Here is an 8,021-nt window from a genome sequence, read left to right as displayed (position 1 = left end):
TAAAACTGAAATCTAAAGTGTAGTTCACTAAAATATCAAATATTTACTTTTTCATTAATGTTATTGTTCTAACATCAATAATATATTCACTATTTGTAATTATGATCATTTACCCCAACATATAATGTATATATAAGTAAGATATGACAACACATGTGGCAAATATTTTCAATTTATAGGAAAAGTCCACTGCTACATTGGCTTTTTTATACCTAAATTGAGCATCCTACATATCACTGACGCGTCATCGTCTGTTCCAACTGTCGTCACACACAGTTCCCCCATATACCATTGTGTAAAACCGCGACTCGTCCTTTGTAGGCCGTACTATGCATCCCACGGAGACGGACGCTTGTTGCTAAAAATGAGACACAATCTGTACTTTTTCAAATATTATTGACCTCTCTAAAGTTATAGTTCATGTGTGTTTGCAGTATTTTATTGACATCTAGATTGTTGACAATATATCTCGTTTTCTTGATCACCTTAATATCCTATTATAAATGTTTAAATAGTAAACATAAACTGGCACAAAGAATTTAATTTCCTCAGTACAAGGAATAATATTAACTAACACATTTATATTCAATTTTGTTTAAAATGTGTGACAAATATTGTATTAATTTTCTAACGAATTCATATAAAAAAAAATATCGATTTACACTTCAGTCTTTAAAAATGTTTTATTTGTTTTATGTTGTTTTTTTTTTTTTTTTTGTTTGTTTTTTTTTTTGTGTGTGTGTTTTTTTTTCTCAATTTTTTCTACTATTTATCTACTATTACATGTACCAACAACTGTCGTCTGAGTGAACTCACCATTAGACCCTGCCAGGGTAGATAGGCAGAAAATCAAGCATGCAATGGTTTTTGTCATCATTGGAGGATTGTAAAGTTTCTTTCCTGAAATAAGTAAACAGAGAGAAGTAATTGACAGAGTGTTGCAGCGGTTGCTTCCTCAATGATTTAATTACCCATCATACTGGTTTTTTATATATAAGATATCTGGTCTATAAAGATTCTAGAAGTTTACAAATAGTCTTCATCATTGTAGGGGTTAGACGATGAAATCCGTTTATCAACCATGATTTAATCCAAAAACATGGAACGGCCCATTTTTAACGGGTGATTATTTTATGAGTTAATGACGTCATACTGGTTACGTTCTGTATGTCAATTTTATCAACATAGACCTCATTTCGGATTTGTTAATTTATGGGTACAAACTTCAAAATTATAAAATAATCGAGGAACACGTGTTATGTATCACAACTAAATACATGTTTGTTATTAGGTAAGGGAGATAACTCCTATAGCTTTATTATCAATATATCCTATAAAGAACAATCATTAATTTAGGTTTATAGAACTTCTAGAATATAAAATGGTGTAAACATACATGTTTATTGTAAACATGTTGGTTATAAGTAAGGATCTAGACATGATATATTTCCAGAAAGTTCAGTGTGTTTATTTGTTTACTGTTTTTTGTTAGGTATTTCAGAAGTAGAAGGTTCTCCAATTACTCCAGCTTCACAAAGGGCTAATCAGAACTGTAATGATGACCTGTAATTGGACATATCAAGAATTGTACAGCGCCATATTAGATTCTATGGGGACAGCTATTGTGACTTTATCTGTGGGAGTGTTACAACGCAATTGTGTGGATTTATTCGTGTTATCTGGAACTTTTACAAATTATCTGTGGACATTCATTTTTCCCTCGTGGAGTTTGTGAACATTATTAATTAGGAACCTGGAAGGGTTAAGGATTATACCAGGACATTCACATACAGAAAAGAAACATTTTAAACTCTCGTATTACTCTTGTACCACCACCAATTACTTTAAATATTGTAAACCATCTCTGTATAATATTGTATATATAATTAAATTGTGTTTTGAATTTAGCTGCTGGTTTCTCATTTCTGTTATACTTTCTTTGTAACAACCGTTACATAATTATGTAAACATTGTGAAATCTAACATGGAAACATGGATTTTTTTTTTATTTTTTTTTTATCTTATTCATTGATTTGTTTAGGGGCGAAATATGCCATAATAAGATCTTTAAGTACATAAACGATCATGGGAAAAGCGAAAAATAGTTTTCATTTGTAAAAAAAAAAACAGTTTTATATTTTTGTCTATCATTAGAAGTTCAAGTCAAAAATCTCAACAGGATTGAAACTACATTAAACCTAATATTACAAAAACATAATATTAATTCATATTTTTCTATTTTCGGTTAGAAAATCTGCACAAATGATATATTTCAAGCTTAAATATCTTAAGAAATACTGTAGTTCGAAAATCCCACACTCTTTACATAGTTGAATTCTTCATGATACATGCAAGAAAATAAGACCTTTTAGAAAACAAATGATATGTGTTTTTTTTCTTCTAAAAGTCAGTATGTACCTTAAAGTGCTATGTACATGTATTTATACTCGCACTAGCAACACTATCTTACATGAATCCATACACGTCGGCAGAACATGTACTTCCTAATAGTTGTGTTGTTACGTTTTTTAAATAGAAATCGATTGTAATATATTGGTTACGTAAGGTGCTTGATCCGTTCCTATTTTCTAAAAATCAATCATTTACATTTTTTAATGGTATGAAAGGCCTACAGCGCCTCCGAAACAGAAAAAAACACTGAACATTATTGGTGCCAATCATGTTGTAAGAAAAAAATTTATTTTACCAAAATAATTGTTTATTCAATATTACATAATGTAATACAGTGTCCCTTCAAGAGAAGGCCTCTCGTACATATTTCCATACTTTTATTTATCTTCCCTCTCTTTCAACTTCAATTATTTATCTATTAATATAATCCTCGGACTTTTCTTAATTTGTGTTTTTTTGTGCTTATTTGACAATATGTGCATTATTTTACAGTGCAGTATACAATCACTGCATATATACTGAATTATAATAAAAGAAATGTAATGTAAGAGATTAGATAAGATGACTTAAAATAAAGTTACAAACACCAATCAAATACAAACTACCTTGAAAGTTAACAATGGATGTCCATTTCTTTGATTCGCCACGAGATGCAGTGATAGACAATATGTGTTGATATTTATATATATATATATATATTTTTTTTTTTTTTTTGTTAAGTTAAAATCCTAAAATATTTCATCCGGACAAGTGACCATTGGTAATCAATTATTAACTTTTATATATCCTTTGTCTATTTTAAAGATTAATTTGTCTTGAAATGAGTATAGGTACTGTATTAATTGAAAGCTGATATATGCGACTTTATTAATCATTTAAACCGCTTTGTATGCACATTTTTAAACATTGTATGAAATTTATCATATTTACATGATGATATGAATGTATATGTATTTAAAATAAAGGTATTTTCTTTATCAAACTGTTGTCTGTATATTGATGCAGGGCCATTTGTAAATTAGACTTGTCTAAATATGTAACCCTGGTTACATAAAAGATTTTATTATTATACTTATTGTTACAAGCTAATCGATATTTACATAATATATAATTCATTTTCCGATTATGTGGACATGACGTACATAGCAAATATTTTACATTATGAATAATTTGCGTGCCCCTGTGATTGGGTGAGCAATATTACATTTTACGGTCCTGGAATAGCAGTTGAGATGGGTTGTTTATATCTTGTACACACTTTCCTTCCACATAATCATAGAAACATAACTGTCTCTTTCGAAGACTGATATATCTCGATCAAATAAGCGATGAAAGGTTACATAATAAAAGTCCACGATCGAGAACATCGTGGGTAGCGATATGCCTAGGACGTTTCCTAGCTGGCGCTGTATGGAATTTGCAAATCATTATTTGTCTGCATGAAATAGATTATTTGTTTTTGATTGGTTTATGTAAATAATGAATTTACAAACCCATATTTCCAACATTAGACATTTTCATTTTGTTATAATCAAGATCGATGCTGGTATCGTTTGTGCGATTGGAGGAGATGACAAGATTTTGTCGAGTTATCTCGTCTTTCCGTGTCGACACCAAAATAAAACTTATATTAAGATATACTGACCGTGTATCCGAGGTAAATTGGTCATTTTTTGTGCCAGAGAGCATGCTCTTTCATATGCGCTCTTCAAAACATTTCTAGTGTAAAGTTCATTTTTGACCTTTATTTGACCTCATTTGACCCCTTGATAACATGTATTGAGAAAAAAAAAACGTTCAATATCGCGATCTACCTAAATAACGAAACGTACATGTTGAACGTCGTACGGTTATGAAGTTATGAGCGTTTGAACTTCGTTCGAAAAAAGTAGTTTTTTTCGTCTGTGACCTTGACCTTGAAAATTCCGTACAAAATCGAACGTACGTTTCAAGACCTTGTGTACGTACAATACGTGTCCAAAGTTGAGCGTCGTACTTTGTTCCGTTCGTGAGAAAGTGTTAAAAAGGTTTTGTGGAAATAATAAGAATAATAAGAAAAAACAGAACAATAACAATAGGGATTTCCATCCTGATGGAAATCCCTATTTATTATAGAAAAACAATTACTGTACCACTACCATCAAAAACAGCAATTAGTAGTATTAACTTTTTCAATTTGTTGCTTAATGAAAAAAAAGCATATGAAAATAAAACGTCTTACCTGTGATCGTTTTACCCATATTCGTGTACTTCCTTGTAGCGTGATAACAATAGTTACACACTGGTTTTATCTTATGTCGCTTTTAAAACGTTCTTTCGTCTATAAAACACGTGCAAACCTATAAATTGAACCGTATGAGTGTTACAATGTTTACTAGTATTATCTATAATTGAATCACAAAAGTGACATGTATTAACAGCACTAAATCTTCTGTTTTTATCAAAGTACATCTAAAACCTGTCCTAGCTACCATATCTGTAAAAGCAAACCTGGATAATCGGATCTTATCGTTCTGAAAAGGCCAATATTAACCCGTCTGTATAAAGACTTTAACCTATGAATTCCTCTTTTACTGAGATTTTGGTCTTTGATGTGACCAGTGTTATCATGAGCTGTTTTAAATTTATATAGTTTCATCTTTTTATTTATTTTCAAAAATACCAAAAGACATAGACACAACACATCGGAGCAGAAAAAATCAATCACGTTTAATTACTAAATAGGATGGGATCTCGCCTGACTCCATTTGGATCAAGAGAGAAAACACAAACTCAGCTATTGAAAAGTGTTTGTGATTTTGCTATATGCGATTCAAAGTACCAGTATATCGTGATTATACTGACTCTTCGGCTTGAGGCATTATTGAGTATAATACATTCTAGATCACATTATACACAAAATTATGCTTCTTAAGAGAACAATTAGTAACCTATTAGAGTACTTGAAATCATTTCTGTTTTCACTTGAGTCTGACACTACCTACAAATATACTGGTATGTAAATGTTTCTATATAATATATGATGTAGTGCATTCAAATACAAAATTAATAATTCCTGTATCACTAAAGAATTACAGTAATAAATAACTGTACAGCACTGAAAGGATGTACAGAAACTGAGAAATAGAAAATGTAATATCCACAAATCATTCCATCAAACAAGACATTGATAATTTAATTAGCTACTCACCTTTAGATTAAGAGGCTCTACTAATCATTGCCTGTCTCTAAATTTTCTTTTTTCAAAAATCCTGATAAACAAAAGGTTAGCATTATCTAAACATTACATCGAGTGTAATTGTATTGTTTGTATCTTTTATCACAAAAACATTAATAATTTTCTCGTTAAAAGGCAGACGGAAGGGTCGTCTGCCATCGATTTTATTTGTTATCGGAATACCTCGGAGAGTTCCGTTACATGGAAGACAAATCTTTACAAACGTACGAGGGACTCCGCATGGGGGAAACATGATTTTTGAACATGACGTTCAGCGGGATACACGATGTTTTGTCGCCCTCACACGTGACGACTCTCGACCAATCAGCGACTATGACTCATCGGTGAGGTATAATAATATTGTAAATAGCCCAGGTTGCCATGGATATACAAAGTATTTTTTCATATTACCCAATTTTTTATGATAAGTTCTTTATATGTAGCAAATAAGTAAACGATCAATAACTTCTGTGTTTTCACACTAATATAGTGTACGAAGCTCAATGCTTATTGGCACAGCCTCTTGATATATATGTAATATGACGTTATCAATAATCATTTAGGACCCTTAGAACATTGACCTAATTAATTGTCTTTAATTCAGAGTATGTCTATATGTGTGTAAAATGTTGCAAATAAATAAAGAAAAAAATCCAATCAATCAAGAAAAAAAATAAAAATTAAAAACAAACATAAGATTGTTAAAAAAAACGGAATTTCTTTTTTGGATTGATCTGATAAGAGTCCTGTAGCATGTGATATGGGATCGTTTATAATTTTACCAATTTCTTAATATGCTATGGTCACGTCTCTACCTGTAAATTTCCGTCGTGTTAGAGATATGTCATACGTGAGTAGATAATGATCTGCTCCTTTTTTATGTAAGCTGATAAATATGAACGTATCAGACAAAAACATTTTTATCACTAGGTTCTTTATCGCCATCAACAAGGAAGTCCTCAGCTCGCATTCCATACCTATATCTATAAACAACACCGGCAATGTAAGTATATGTTTGTATCTAATTAGTGCAATTTGTATCAATTTATTTTATTTTTAATTTTCAGTTATCTTAATCAATAATAATTGATGACAAAGTTATCTCTGGTTTAGATTTTGGCGATGTATCATCCAAAACAGTTATTTTCCTAAACAAAATGTAGTAGAGATAACTAAAGACGATATCATTTACCTTTTATTTAGATTTTGTGATGTAGACAGGGCAGTATAATGTTTGATGTGAGACTACCTGAAAAGTCTGTGCATTAGGTGTGATATAGGCTATATCGCTTAGTCATTAGCGTTTTTTGGGTAATGAACATTGCGGATGGATTAGAAAGGTAATAGTTCCTCCTATATCTCAGTGTGTTAGAAGAGATCAAATAAATCTGGGACAGGTGTATGGCAGACAGTTTGGTTGTTCTCATTCTTCACAATTATAACAAAGGTGACATGGTAATATAATGTTAATGGGCATGTGTGTGAGAGGGTACGCGGTATATATAGTTCTTAAAAATCTTAATCTGTTTGGAAGGAAAACAAGGAATATCACTTATATATGGACCTATGTATGACTCGGTACAATGTAATAATTATCTCTCCACCTCTCTGTGAGGGCAACCAGGGAATTCCGCTATGGTTGGACTTGTTCGTGAGGGGAGGAAGGGAAATCCGCTACGGTTGGACTTGTTTGTGAGGGGAGGCAGGGAAATCCGCTATAGTTGGACTTCTTTGTGAGGGGAGGCAGGAAATCAGCTATGGTTGGACTTGTTTGTGAGGGGAGGCAGGGAAATCCGCTATAGTTGGACTTCTTTGTGAGGGGAGGCAGGAAATCAGCTATGGTTGGACTTGTTTGTGAGGGGAGGCAGGGAAATCCGCTATAGTTGGACTTCTTTGTGAGGGGAGGCAGGAAATCAGCTATGGTTGGACTTGTTTGTGAGGGGAGGCAGGGAAATCCGCTACGGTTGGACTACTTTATGAGGGGTGCAGGGAAATCCGATATGGTTGGACCCGTTTGTGAGGGGAGGCAGGAGATCCACTATGGTTGGACTTCTTTGTGAGGGAAGCAGGGGAAATCAGCTATGGCCGGACTTTTTTTGTGAGGGGAGGCAGGGTAATCCGCTATGGCTTGACTTGTTTGTGAGGAGAGGCAAATACATATCCTAAGGGTGGATTTCTTTGTGAGGGGAGACAGGGAAATCCGCTATAGTTGGACTACTTTGTGAGGGGAGGCAGGGGACCCGCTATGGTTGGACTTCTTTGTGAGGGGAGGCAGGAAAACTGCTATAGTTGGACTTGTTTGTGAGTGAAGACATGGAAATTCGCTATAGTTGGACTTCCGTGTAAGGGGAGGCAGGACATCCGCTATGGTTGGACTTCTTTGTGAAGGAAG

General features: G+C 33.0%; 1 long non-coding RNA gene across 1 annotated transcript; it reads right to left on the bottom strand.

Moving 5' to 3' along the window:
• Positions 1-257: 257 nt before the first annotated feature.
• LOC138313878 (uncharacterized) lies at positions 258-5,908 on the bottom strand. Its single transcript, XR_011207283.1, has 4 exons — positions 5,603-5,908; positions 4,634-4,751; positions 817-900; positions 258-358 (listed from the first exon to the last, which is right to left on the bottom strand). It is a non-coding gene; the product is annotated as an uncharacterized lncRNA (long non-coding RNA).
• Positions 5,909-8,021: the final 2,113 nt, after the last annotated feature.

This window comes from Argopecten irradians, unplaced genomic scaffold (genome assembly GCF_041381155.1).
Source record: "Argopecten irradians isolate NY unplaced genomic scaffold, Ai_NY scaffold_1020, whole genome shotgun sequence".
In the NCBI taxonomy this organism is placed as follows: Eukaryota; Metazoa; Mollusca; class Bivalvia; order Pectinida; family Pectinidae; genus Argopecten; species Argopecten irradians.
This window is presented reverse-complemented; position numbering and strand designations above follow the sequence as displayed.